The following is a 15,148-nucleotide window of genomic DNA, read 5'->3' as shown; positions in this document are numbered from 1 at the left end:
GCCTCTGTGTATAAAACATAAATTCTGAGGTACATGTTCGAACCAATATCTGAATTAAAAGTTTTTCGTCATCAGTAAGTCATTCCTGGGACATAATGCACTTGACTGAGCTTGATATGACACTTTCTTCATAGTGATGCATGTATTCCTAAGGAGATACAAGTGGTGGAGAATCTGGCCTTGTTTTCTAAGCCAGCTGTACTAAATCTGCTTCAGCGTCCTTGTGATACTGGTAAAGAGCAGGATGGTAAATCTAAACAAAAGAACTAAAACCTCCCAGAGAATCCCAGCTCAGTTTGAATTACAAGTCAACATTTGCTTGCCATTAGTAAAATATGCCTGGATTTTTCAGGAGCTCGTATCTATTTCTGAAATTTGCAACTTGAAACCCAACCAGCACTCCCTGCTGGTGCTGTGGGTGAAGGCACTGCCACTTTGTGATGCAACTGGAGACTAATCTAAAGTGTCATCCTCTTCTGCTGCTGTGGCTTCTGAACATTGCCACAGCACCAAAGGCATCAGTTTAAAACACAGCATTGGTCTAAGATAAAGTATATTATTGTTTAAGTAGCTGTCAGTCTTCTGGAGAGCCAGTGATACATTCCTCCTCATTGGTTCCTTCCTCCAGTATTTTCTGTGCTTGTAACACTTTTCCTTTGCTGAGCTCCTTCCCTGAAGACACAACACATTAGGTACCAATTAGGTACATTTGACAAGAGAGATTATTTATGTGCTTAAATATATTCCACCTAGAGTGGGACTGTGACCCACTGAAATGCAATCCTTGGTTCGTCAGTTGTTTCAGCTTTGAAAATCATCCTTTCAGTTCGGATGGAGGGGACAGACTTTACACACAATGCACTCTCTGTATGGCTGGTGACTTACCTGCGACATAGGATCACAGAATAATTACCCTTGGTAATTTTACTGTGTGTTGCTTTTCTATTTAGAATATAAAGCTACTCACCTTATGCAGGAGATGAAAGGTTTCTGACAACAGGACAGTGATTTAAAACCAGCTCCTCTTTGCTTGCTGGGTGACCGTGATGTGCAGTTTGAACAAAAAATTAATTTTAGTTTGGGCAACAGTTTTTCAGGGTGAAAATGGGCATAGGCAAAAAGAGTTGAATAAAAAATGCAGTAACTAATTGTTTTCTTCATTCTGTGAATGGAAGCAGTGAGCAGAAGTGATGAGTTGCTTTATTGGTACATGTAGAAAACACATTAAGATTATATTTAACTTGTTCAAAGCAGATGTTAGTTGAATGCATGGGAGAACAAGTGTGAAAAACTGTGAACCTGTGAGTATGAGGTTAATAATTAAAAAGTTATCAGAGGAATTTTTGCAATATACTTGCTTGTTTAGTTTCTTGTGTTATTAATTGTAGAAGTTTAGTTGTGAGGCTTTTACTCATTGGCTCTGGTAACATAAAGCACAGACCTTAGAAGGTATATTTTCCCCTGCAGCAGGGAAATCCAAACAAGGCACTTGAATTTAATGCTTGATTGCAAGGTTAATGGAACTGTTGCACAACACAACTGAGCTTATTTTTTGATTTCAAGACAATTTGTATTTGCCTAGAACAAAGGCATTTTAAATAAAAAAAGGCATTAAAAATCTTTTTATTTAGTTTGTAATTATTTTTTAAAAGGTTGGAAATTAATCTTCTATTGTTTTGTCACTTCTGTATATATGGACTTGGTTACCATCTGGTTATTTAAGTTGATTTCACATTGGCAGATGCTGCTTGATCTGAGACTAAGTTCTGCCTTTGCCTTCGTAACTTGCATTTATAAGTATGTATAGAATAGAGAGAAGAAATTTGAAACTTGGATTTGAATAAATCTTTCTGTAATTCTTTACTTGTGTAACCTGTTATTTAGAGAAGGTAATTCAGACCTGTGTTGATTTATCATATCTTTGTGACTAGGACAGGAGACTTTAATGAATGTGCACTTGTCAAGAGTAACTTTAATGCTGTTATTAGGGAAATGTCTATATGACCTTTTAAAAAATCCTCGAGGATGAAGTGCTTTAGTAACTACATCTGGGTGTGATTAACTTGTATCGTTTCTCTATTACAATTTTATTTGAGGTTGCATGAGTTACATGGCTTTGCATAAAGGCATAAAAAGGCCTTCCCAGTTTCTGACTGTAAGGACCTGTCCCATCAAATAGTGGATTATGTTGTCTTGATACTTCCAGCAGCTACATCTGTGAGTAAGACATGGCCTGGGTTCTGAGTGTGCTCTTCAAGTGTATCTGTATCATGGTTCACATCTGTGATGACTACAATACCAGTCTTGTCACACTCTTAGTAAAAAAGTCCATATTCAGTTTAACTTGTAGAAGGATTTGTGACTGAAGCTGCTTCCTGGCAGTCAGTAGCATTTTAGAAGTATTTCCTGCCTTTGGAAAGCTTTTTGTCTAATCCCAGAGGAGACTGTGGAACCAGGACAGGAGATGGACGGGAAAGAAGAATTGGAAGGGAAGCAGAAGCCAAACAAAAAGCCAGAGGACATTCCATGCAGAGCACACAGACATCAACATTAATAAGAATGTCATTGAGTGCAGATTTTTAGTAACTTCTACAAATGGTAAAAATTATAGCTTTCAAAAATAGCTGAAGAGTGGTATTTTGCTGTTATTTTGCATTTTATAAAACAGATTAAAGTTATTTATATGTCTTTTGGCTAAGGTAGTAGACAATGCTTCATATTTATTTATGAAGTAAACTCCTTTGACTGGAGTGCGTTTAAATTCATTAACTGCAGTTTAATTTCCTGAATCCTGCTACAGTGATGAGATTACTAAAAAGATGGGTTAGTGCTTGGTGATGGAGGGAGATTGTTGGATTGTTTTCATAACCATGGGAACTTGGATCACACTTCAGAAGGGCTGAAAAGCAAGTTGAAACAAATCCTCAGGTTGGGGGCAATATTGGCCTGTTCTGAAAAGTGGGGAGAGAAGATGTCACTGCTTTTGGGAGGAGGCAGATTCCACTGAAAGCAGAATTACAACCATGGTGTTGATGGGTATTGCTTAAGAAGCTGCATCAAATTTCCTTTCTTTTTTCTTTTTTTTTTTTTTTGATGCTGCTTTATTGTAGACAATGGAAAATGTTATAACATAAGGAAAAGAAAATGGAAATTTTTGTTAAGATATTCTTTATGCAGTTTTACAGTAAAATAAGAACAGCTTTAAGTCCTGACCGTGTGTTTTCAGTTTTTCTTCTTAATTGAGACAGTGAAGCTAAAGTTAAATGAAGGTGTCTGTAATTCCTGGCTTTACAGATGAGGAGTTAAGTCCTCCAATCACAGAAAATATCCATTAGCAACACTGCCCCATCACTACCCATCTCATCATTGCTGTGGTTTTACTACTTTAGCAGTGGTAGCATGATACATAAGAAAAGGGGAAAAAACAGAGAAGATGGTTCTGGAACAGATACATATAGACAAAAAGACTGCATAGTCTTTGTCTTAAAATCTTAAAGCATGACTGGGTTATATCTTAAACTTGAGATGGACCCAACTCTTGTAATAATATGTAGAAATAGATATTCCTGCCTTGTAACGGCAATGGAATTCCCATCGTCTCCTTCCCCCGCAGCATCTCCTTCTCCTGCAGTGCTCTCTGAGGAGTGTTGACGTAAGTGTTTATGGAGTTTCACTGTAAATGAACTTGCAGGGAGATTCCTCTGGTATTTTATGTGAAGGAGTTTCCGGAGGGAGGGTGTCCTTTCTGTCAGGAGAAGGAGTAACTATATCCATTGAAATCCTCTACAGACCCTCAGGAGATCTCAGCTGGGGAAGTTGCTGCTACACTGTTACCACTCTACCTGGAAGATTTCATGCCATCAGTTCACAGTTCCTTCACTTCCAGAAAGCCCTGGCAGCTGTACTGTCATTCTGTTGTTATGATTAAGATAATTTGTAAGGTCTATTTTTCCCATTTCTTTTCCTTGCTGGGACAGTGTTACACCCCTGCTTAAGGATCCTGTATATTAAATAAGCATAATTTTGTAGAAAATAATTTAAAAGCCTCTAAGTTGTTCTAAGCTAACATAGATACAAAAGTATTTTTGAGCATTCATTGCTCACTGTGTCTGTGCTGTGAGTCACTGCAGTTTGTATATATATGCCCATCTAGAGATGCTTAACAGGAAAGTCACAGGACTGGTGAAATTATTCATGCCTAACAGATCATCTACTCTGCTTGACCATCTGTTTGGATTTTATCAGTACATTAGAAAAAAGTACTACTGCTCCTAAATATGCAGGTTGTACCTTGGTACTTGTAGATACCTATCTCTCTGTCTTTGAAAGATCCCACATTTATCTTGAAAACTGACTCTCAGAAACAGGGAAAATTCACATTGCAAAGATTCTTTGAAGTTTATGGCCTTGGGATCTGCTGATTAGAATCACAATACCATATACTTTTATTTTCCAAGGACTCTTTTCACAAGCTGTAATCCAAAGTGGGTTTAGGTTACATAAAGTAATTACCAAGTTAAGCAACAAACAGTAGTTGAAACCAGAGGTATAGTAGCTATACCTGAGGGCTGAAATTAGCATTAGCAGAAGGAAAGTAAGGCTACTCCACTTTCAAACAAGGCAAGGTTAGTCAAGGAAAACTATGTCTTTTGACAGATCTATTCTAATGGTCTAAAGGTGACAAACTTCTCAGCATGTAAACTTTTTTTCAGGCCTAAATAATTTTCATTATTTAACACTAGTTGAAGAGCAGTTACTCTAAATCTAACTCTTAGACAAAGCAGAGGAAGATTTAGCACAGAAAGGTGTGATGTGACATTTCTGTGCTGCAGAAAAGAGAGAGATGGATGATTTATCACCTGAGTAACATGGAGGGGTTAACTGGGGAGAGGGAGCAGATTATTACAGGCTCTAAGGGCTGTCTCTTTATTGAATCTGGGTTTTAATATTCACCACAGTTATTATTTTCATACTCTGGTTTGTTCTTTGATGCTTTGAAGATGCTTTATAGAGCTCCCTTGAAGATGAGAAGGAAGAGGTCAGAGATGACCTGCTTGAGTAACTGGGTTCTTCCCAACTTTGTGGCTTTGTGTGAATTTGTTCAGTGAACACAGTAATAATTTTTTCTTTTTTTTTTTTTCCACAGACATATTTTTTGGGATACATATGGTATGCTGGATGAAGTATTCTGGGAAGTACTTCTGTAGGATTTGGCGATAGTGTCAGTTCTGTTTAGAGAGGTGTGATGGAATGGAGATAGGCTTGCAAGTTTTGTTTGTTTCCCAGGCTGGATCTAATTTTACCCATTGCATGATGGTAACAAAGAGTTTCCTTCCAACAGTCAACTTAGCGAGGTTAGGAGCTGTTTGAAAGCTAGAGAGAATTTTGAGGAGAGGGTGAATTAAGGAAGTAGATTATTTTTCAGCAGAAATTGTGTTAGTGTAAAATTTTCAATCCAGGCTCCAAATTACCACATCATGTAGCAATAGCAGATATATGATTGATAGGGGGTAGTTGAAGCAGTTTTGTTCCTATTAGTTAACTGGTTTTTTGTAAAAATAAAATTTGTTTTCCTGTGGGTGAATTCCTTTTCCCTGTATTCATGGCCACAAAAATGAAGCAGATTTTACTGCCGTTAGGACCTATCCAGGTCCTGAGTCCTATCCAAGTGCATTCAAGAAGCCAAGAATTATCCTACTCTTCTCTTATTCAGGTATTCTCTAATACCTGGTTTAGTATTAGAGGCTGACTAGGCAGTTGAGAGCAGTTCTTCACCTTTTTTAAGAACTTTCTTTGTTTGTGGAGGTGCAATTCTACCACTCAATACTAAAAACCAACCTGCAATTGCAAGCTCTTCTGTCTAAAATTAGTAGATTAGGCAATCTTTACGTGCTTGACTGTCACTATAATTCTAAACCTCTTCAGAACTTCCTTTTTGCTTAGATGTAAACACTGAAGAGATAGGCTGGATCTAAGCTTTAGGAGCTGCATTTCCTGTTGAAACTTTTCCCCGGTGTCATGGCCCTTGCTTTTGTTGCTGCGATTCTGATTCTGCATTCCTCTATATGTTAGGGGGTATTTACATCTCTCCTCTAGCATCTAATTAAAATGTTTAAACCAGGAGCTGAAGTTCACTACAAAGCTAATGGTAGATGGGAGGTACCCTCAAGGGAACAATTCATCATGGTTAAGCGAGGAGTTTCTTTTTACCCTTGGATTCCACAGATTGTCACTTCCCCTGGAAGGCTGTGCTGTGTGGACAGGTGAAGGGACCTTACCTTTTCCAGAATTCTGGATACTGATTCTGTGGAAAAAGGAAAAACTTCCTAATGTAAGCAGATGACTAGTTTGCTTTTAGGGATGGCAAAATCATGATCCTACACCACTGGAACTAGATATTTCTGAAGAGATGCTTCCTTTCATACACCCCCACTTGAGGTATATAATTATAAAGTTGATCTCACTGCTGATTTGGAGGCTCTTCTGAAGCTCTCTATTTCTGGTTCCACTGCCAGAGATTAGCACTGTCTTTTCTGTTGTATGAAGTGGCTTTTAAAGCACTTTAGGCATGTGGGAAATTAAGCTTGTATTCCAAGGGTAAACAAGTTTGTAGATACAAAGACCATTCTGAACTGTATCAGGGTCTTTGTGCTTTGCATGACAAACCGAAGAATGTGAAATGCTTGCTGACATAGTGCAGACTTTGTTGTTTGGTTTTCCATGTCGAATGGCAAGAGAGTCAACATGGTCTCACAACTGACCTACACCAGTAACCTCTGAGTCTGGGATTTGGAGATTGAATAGATAAAACTAATAGCAGACAGCTGTCAGGCTCCAAAAGAAGAATCACAGTTTTGGGCTTCATGGAAACTCATTGAGGCTGTAAAGCAAATTTCTAGACAAGTGATTTCACCTATTGTGTTTATTATTAAATGTCTCATTATTGGAAAATCTAAAGATTCTTCCTCTGTTTATTCATCATAGTTTGTTGTCCATAATTATACCTTTCAATTGGTTGGGTTTTTTTCTCCTTCTGCTCTGTGGCTATGTATTATAACAATAATACATCATAATTCTGCTCTACAGCTTGTGATTATAATATTCTATTAGTGTTTGCTTCCATGTCAATAGAAATATTAATGTGAATGGCCAGAATCTAAGGTTTCTGTTTAGCAGATGAATGTTTCCTGTAATAGTATTGCTTGGAAAATTATATCAAAATTTTGAGTCCAAATGTAAGATGCATACGTTTTCCTGCATGTTCTTCTGAGCTTTGCTGGAGTATTTTTCCTCTTTTTTTTTTTTTTTTTTTTTTTTTTTAACTCTGTTGGTTAAGTTTATTGAATATTCAGTCATTTATTCCCAGTTTTGTCCCCTTCAGTGAAGAGCTTTCAAACACTGCAGATGGGGTGAGGAGTTTCCATCAGGGAGACCCCCTCCAAGGAATTCAGGATATCTAGGTGCTTTGATCCATTACCTGTACAAGGGAATGAGACTCCTAAATTGGAGATGTAACTGAAATGTCTAAAGTTGGACAGGACTCTGATATATCCAATAGATATCCACATCTGCAGCATAGTGGAAGAAGCTGTAAGGTATCCACAACTCTGAGCTCATATTTAAAATGCTGTGTATATCACAGTTGTCTCCTTGAGCTATTCTCAGTGGTAGCTCCTGTGTTTTAGAAGGTAATGAAGTAAGAGGGATGCTTTTGGGCTGACAGATGTTAAAGGAAATGAAAGCATCCCTGACCTGGCACTCATGGAGGCAGAAGGTGTCTTCAGATAAAATGAAGGTTCATTCCCTGTTTCCATGGCACTTCTTAAAGAGATGCACTGTATTCCCCTTCTGTCACAGACCTTGTCTATCAACTATAACTGAGTTTACATAGAGAAGGGAATGTCTCATTCCCCATGTATGTCTACAGACAGAAGTGCAGAAGGTGGATGGTATGGAGCATGTAGAATGAATGTCTGTCCCCAATGGAAGGACAATTACATCTCTGCAGAGGAGCTCTGCTGCATTTTACCAGTTGGGGAGTGGAGTGGCAGAGACAAAAGTACATAAGTATAATTTTGCTGCCCCATAATTATTGCAGCTCCTGCTTATGTCACCTGTTACTTGGTGTCATGATAACTTCCTTGGTGTCCAATAAGGTATTCCATATTGGGGGTCCATACCCTTCTTATCTGTAAGTCCTATTCTGCTCTCCTCCATTCCTCAGCTTCCTCGTGGCATAGGGATTTTTCAGCAGTATGATAAGGTGACTTTGTGACCTTTTTATGACAGTTAATAAGATTCACAGTGAAGTTGAGACTCCACAGAACAAGTGGTCACTTTGCTCCTGATCTTTCTGCATTGAGCCCCAACACCCTGAGGCTTAAACAGCCTGGTGCTACGCAGCTCCATGGGGCTGAAAAACAGTCTGCTATTATATAAACAGGCATTAAGGCTTTCACATGATGTTCTTATGTTGCCTAAGTATATGCAGTTAAATATACATTTGGTTTCAATAAATAACTGCCCATTCCACAGTGGAAATATTTGGAGCTACATTGTGCTGTTACAGCAGAATTATGAGAATGTGTGTAATTTGTTTTTATTAGTTCAAGATTTTTTTATATGCTCACTAAAAATAAAACTGATTGCTGCAGTTTGAAACTAATTAATTTGACGTAAGTGGCATTGGAACGTGTGAAACCTGTGTGCAGAGTTAGCACAGGGAGCCTCAGTAACTACCCCACTGCTGGAGGCTGTGTTTATGTGTGTCCAGGTATAGGTGGTCAATAAGTAGCCAGAGGATAAACGCTAAACACTGAAAGTTTGATTAGTGCCTGAGCAAAGTCCAGGAGCTGAGGTCAGCTCTTTTTGAATATATGGGGGGGTTTTGTTGTTTCTTAACTTACAAAGGCTCAGCTCAGCAGCTACTGTGGAGTTACCATGTGCTCTCCTCAGCCCCAAGTAATATTTTTATCTTTGTAATCTAATTTTAACTTTAAAGTTTATCTTCTCTGATTATATTGTTGGTTTAAGTTAATTTTCATATATATCAACTAATTCATTCGGTTTGATTTGGGGGAAATGAGCAAACCACCTTGAGTGTTCAAAAAGGTTTAATTCCCTCTTTCATGTTCATTGTCAAGACTGATTTATTCTTGTTATGAAACTTGCAGCTAGAAAGGCTCTTCCTGACATGACTTAATACCTTAAACATTTCTTTTAAACTATTGATGTTATTTGATACTATCTGATATGTGCATACATAGTTTTATGTTTCATTTACATTTTTATGCAAAGATTTAATTTTTGTTTTCAGAGATGACTGAAACAAAATGTTGCATTTGCTAAACTGGATCTGTTTTGAATGCAGAAGGAATGAATGGAATATTATCAGGAAATGGCTAGAGATGTATTTATAGACATATATCTCTATGGAAAAAGGTGAGAGGGAAAAGGAGAAGGAAGAATCACCAATGTGAGCCTATGGGGAAGAAATGTGAGTATCTTGTGCCAAATAAAGTTCACAGAGGTTACATTCACCCCGGAAAGCCTTATATTCTGCTTACTCTATCTTTTGGGATTGTATGTATTCTCCATCTACTCCTAGACAGAGAATTTATCAGTTTGTGCTTTGAGAGCATTTCTGAACCAAAGGACTCATCAGGTGGTGGCAAGAAATCTGCATTTACACATTCCTAATGTCCTAAACATGCATGCAAAGGAAAGACAGAAATTTTCTGAAATTGGAAGATTGTGATTTCAAACTGAATTCAGGCTGTGGGTTCTGTGCTCTAATTTCTGCTGAAATTCTTTGCTGGGTTTTAACTATAACCACTGAGCTGTTCCTTGTTAATATAGATTAAAAGCCAAAATGCCATATGGCAACAGGACGTTGCTTGTCTTTCCTTTTGGTGAAAGTATGCTGGGGGTTTGACCTCCAATACCAACATGCAGAGGGTGGATTCAGAGGTGTCTTCCATGCTTTGGCTTAGAGTTTGGGACCCTTTCTGCAGTAGCTTCTAACCAATTCTCAATTTTAGTGACATTCTCATCTCTCACACCATGTTTTTATGGACTGACTTTGCATTAGCTGTAATGAGCTAAACATGAGACTGTTAAAATAATCACTGTTTTCTGTGAGTCATACCATATGTTCCCCTCTCTCCACCACCACAATTCCAGTCATTCTTTTCTGTGAGTCATACCCAGTTTTTTTACCTTTTCTATATCATCCCCTCTGTGCTACCAAATAGCTTTCCCTTGCAGCCATTCATCTCTCTCCAACCAATGCACTGTGCTGTCAGTGATGGGCTTTCATCACATCTACCAGTATCTTCAACAAATTACTGAAACCCACCTTTGTTCGTGAAATGTGTTTGAATCTTAAAGTCACTCCCCACTTCGGATACATTCTCCTCTTACTTATTGACATCAGACTATGATTTCACTTTTAGATTTTAACACCATTGGAATCAAGGAGCTTGCAATATATGGTGATGTGATTGAGTTTATTATGGCAATGTGTATGTTATCAAATCATTTCGGTATTTTAGAAAGAAAAAAATGAGAGCGAAAGGTAACATGGCTTGGCTAAGCAAGTCTGGGTGAGATCATAGGAGGAGAACAAAACTTTCTTTGGACATTTTCAGAAATAGTACTGAACTGTTGCTATAACTTAAGCAGAATGGATTTAAGGCAGACAAGGAAACAGGGCGATTAGAGGAAAACCTCTCTTGCACTTACTATCTTATAAACTAGTCTCTGGGAAGTCTGTTCTTTGTGTCTTTAAAAATCTATCTGAACAAAAGCACATTAGTGGAAATCACACATTAGTGGAAATAACCAGGAGAGGTTTTCCAGATGAATCTTTGTTTATTTCGTTATTAATCCTGAAGGCAAGGACTTTCCTCATAGATTGTTAGATGTGCCTGTTAAGATGCAAAATATATTTGCATTAATCTAAGTATTAATCTGTTTTTTTTAATTTTTGAAGGGGCAGGATACATCTACTGACTTTTGTCCTTTCATCCTGTCATCCCTTCACTGAAGTCCCTAAACAAATTTATCCACTGACCACTCCTTAATTCCAGAGGAATTCACTGAAATAGAGCTGTCTTTATCAGTCCTTGTTCAAGGCTCTGATAGCAAAGTGAGACACCATTTCAGCCTTAACTAGATGGCCACATTCTGCCAATGTTGAAATAGGAGAGAGAAGCAAGAGGCTGGTTTAAAAATTATTTTCGTTTCATTATTGCACTTGGATAAAATGGAAAATAAGGGTTTGATTTTTGTTCTTGTTTTTCCCTTACAGAATAGCGATGCAGTGATTGAGGTTCTAATACACAAAGTTTAGCCGAGGTCTCTGTTGTGCCTGACTGGGGCAGTGATGTCCGTTTTGGCCTCCTCTGCTTGGGTTGTTTCTTTAAGAATATTTCTCTCTGTCTGTCCTGCCAAATTATTTGCTGGAAATAATATCAACATAAGGTACTGAAAGGTATTGATTGGACTCTTGACTATTGTGAAGCTATTGGGACAGGAAGCAAGATGAAAAGAATTAAGGTTGAAGTCCTTGAACTCCCACATCCCCCCCAGCTGATTTAACTATGAAAATTAACAAGGGGTCCAAGGGAGTCATCTTGGTGTTGTGAAGTTACTTTTTTTTTTATAACAGAACAGGATATTTAATAAAAAAATTCCAAACATCTCTGAAGCATTGCTGTAGCAGTAGCAGAACTGGCAGTTGGAGAGTTTTAGCTAAAGCTAAAACAGTGGGGGGAGAAATTGCCTTAAAACCTCTTTTTAACAAAATAAATTTCTGACTGGATTCCAGTTACTGCTTCTAAGCTGATTTTCTGTCACCACTGTGGTGTAAAGGTGTTGTGTTTGGTTAGAAGGTAGGCCTGGAAAGTTCTCAGGATCTCAAAGAAAGAACGGATCATAGGGAACAATTTGGGCCTGTAGATGTATTGCATATGAAAAATGGCATTAACAGAAAACTGAGGATGTGCATAGTCCATCTGCTGCCCCTCCCTCCCCCCCCCATAGGAAGGTTGTGAACCTGCTGGAATGAGTCCAGAGGAGACCACAAAGATGCTCAGAGGGCTGGAGCACCTCTCCCATGAAGACGGGCTGAGAGAGCTGGGGTTATTCAGCCTGGAGAAGAGAAGGTTCCAAGGAGATCTTAGAGCCCCTTCCAATGCCTAAAGGGGCTACAAGAGAGCTGGAGAGGGACTTTGGACAAGGTTATGGAGTTACAGGACAAGAGAGACTGGCTTCAAACTGAAAGAGGGTGAGTTTAGATTAGATATTAGGTAGAAATTCTTCCCTCTGAGGGTTGTGAGGCTCTGGTGCAGGTTGCCCAGAGAAGCTGTGGCTGCCCCATCCCTGGAAGCGTTCAAGGCCAATTTGGATGGTTCTTATGGCAACTTGATCTAGTGGAAGGTATCCCTGACCATGGTGGGGGGCTGGGACGAGATGATCTTCAAGGTCCCTTCCAGCCCAAACTGTTCTATCATTCTGTGCTGGGACAGGCAGGCCAAGGTTCCCTGAGGAACAGCCATCATCCTTGGAGAGCAGTGACCCACCACTTCCAGCAGGTCCCAACCTTCAGCTCCAGACTTTCTGTCTAAATTTGTTTTCTCTTCTGTTTTCTTTTTTCCACTTAATCTTCACATACAGTCTCAGCTTCCCTTCATGAATTACTGTCTCTGTTCTTCAGGCCCCTCCAGAACCGAAGAAAAAATTTGTATTGCAGGGCAAGGGAAGATCAATATAACTTTATAGTAAAATTATGTCTATTTTCTAATGATACTCAAGAATTGTTGTGCTGTTTTTAACTGAGACCAAAGTCCATCCTTAGGCTGGCATGCAGCTTGGAAAATTTCAGGTCAAACAGCTCAATTTTGGCAATGTGATAAATAATTGAACTCATTCCCCCTGCTAATTATTTCATTACTGTAACACAGCCATCTCTGAAGCAATGGGTGTAGCCTCAGAGAGAACAAACATGCGCCCCAGCAGGGCTGGGGAAGGACTTACTGGGCAAGGAACAGTTTTGCAAGTTTTTGCTCTTACAGAAATGCCTGGAAAGGTTAAAGAGTCCCACAGAGACTCTGGAACCTCAAAACTTCTGCAGGGTCAGGAGCAGAGCGTGGAAGCAGTGCCAGCATCAGTGATCTAGAGCTCCCAACAGGCAGGGCTGATGAACTGATCCAGCAAGAAAGCCCTGCTCACCTGCTGAAAAACAGTAGAATTGTGGTTTTCTGTTAAATTTCATGGGACGATTAGAAGGTTAAATTCTTCTGAAGTAGGATAGGAGAAGGGTGGCATGACATTGGGAAGGTTTATGGCTTTGCACAGTTGAGCTTTTGTTTTCTCACAATTTATTCCCATTTTATTCCTTTTAAAAAAAGGAGAACAGAGAAAGAAGCCTAGCTGCTTTAAACTTGTTATCAGTTAAGAGTTAGAGAGATAACGTAGGTGAAGTTGGTTTGAGCAGCCTGCTGTTCAGCCGCTGGGGTGGGAGGGGAGCACGGCACCAGGAGAGGCTCCGCTGAGCTTTGAACTGGATCAGATGCTTGAGGGTAATTAAACACACAAGACTTCCCCCTTTAAACAAAGGCACAGAAGGGAGTCTCCCTGTTTTCTGTGCTGTTAATCATCAGGAGGAGAAAAGAATGTGTAAACCAAGAAAGACAAGATGGTGCTGTTTCAGCGAAGGATGTCAGGCCCCAGCGGGATGCCTGCTAGAGTTGCATCTCAGTAAATGATAAGCACTTGTTATGCTAATAGTCACTATTTCCAATAACATGGTTTGCATACAGATCATATGCATGTTAATTACACTGTGCACATAGCCAGTAATGCACATCTTAGGTCTTGTCTTTAGCATTTTCATTTCTAAAATGATGCAGCATGTTAATGAATATTGCAAAGTTCTCAAGTGCAAATAAATAGCTGATAGAATAAAGAGCCAGATAGCCCTGAGATAGCCAGGGACAATTGTGGAAGAAACCCAGGATTAGCATCACTTCTGACCCTGACACCATCTGTCCTTGCACCTGATTATAATGAAAATAAAATGAAACAAAAGGCACGATAATGCCATAAGGCACAATAATAATTAACCCCTTGTTGGTTTAATTACTACAGTGCAGGCTTGTGAACATTGCTGTGCCTTTATACCAGAACACAGAGTTTAGTAGTTTTAGTCTGACTTTTTGTCACCTGGATGGGAGGGGGCAGGTGAGGCCTGGCTCTGTGGAGAGATGGGATAGTGTGGGCAGAGCTACTCCCTGAAAAAATACTTTGTGTCTTGTGTCAATAGTATTTCTGACTCTTAGCAATACTGGACTTTTGGTAGAGCTGGGTCTGAAGGGCAGCTCCATGTAGCCTTCCTTCTCTTCCCTCCTTTCCCACACATCTTTTGGTTGTCTACCATTTCTCATTTTATTTTGGCTTAAAGAAAGTTCTCACTTGTCCTCCTGACCTACTAACTTCAGGAAGTCAAGTAGAAATTGGTCAAGATGGGAGTGCTGAATGGTAGAAGTGAACAATGCCTTTTGAAATGTCATGCTGTGACAGCTGAGGTAGTTGCATACAGACCCACTTTAATATCTTCAGATATGCATCTATAAAGCATTAATGCAGCACCAGTTCAGCAATCTCTGAACCATGTTTCATAACACTGTGTAGCTATGTCTTCTGTATTTATAACTTCTATTTATAATTTCTAATAGTATTCTGACACAATTGAGCCCTGCTTTCACCTTGCTATTTACAATGAAATTTAAAAAAAACCCAAAACATCCAAAAACCCCAACCTGTAGTAACTTTGGAAAAGATCTGAGAGTTATTATATGGCATTCCAGACTAAATATTTAACATCGTTCGTAAGATATGTAGAAGAAATACTTACCTGTTAGGAAACTGCAAGAAGATAATTTACAGATCATTACCAGATTAATTTTTCAGGTATCAGATAATCTGGGCCCTACAAGGCACAAATGTTTGGAATTAGTAGTTCAGTTTCAAAAGAAAATAACTGTTACGTGCAGTAGCTCATCACATCAGTATTCGGTTGTTATTGCCATCAGTTTTCCCACATCCCACTGCAGCTCAATGTGGTGGTTTTATAGTTATCATTGCA

General features: G+C 39.0%; 1 protein-coding gene across 14 annotated transcripts in view; it reads left to right on the top strand.

The window, feature by feature from the left end:
- The window catches only part of NAV2 (neuron navigator 2), a 388,787-nt gene that overhangs the window by 300,228 nt on the left and 73,411 nt on the right, over positions 1-15,148 (top strand). The window lies entirely within an intron of this gene.

Source organism: Corapipo altera, unplaced genomic scaffold (genome assembly GCF_003945725.1).
Source record: "Corapipo altera isolate COAL_440 unplaced genomic scaffold, ASM394572v1 RXGC01000072.1, whole genome shotgun sequence".
Lineage (NCBI taxonomy): Eukaryota > Metazoa > Chordata > Aves > Passeriformes > Pipridae > Corapipo > Corapipo altera.
This window is presented reverse-complemented; position numbering and strand designations above follow the sequence as displayed.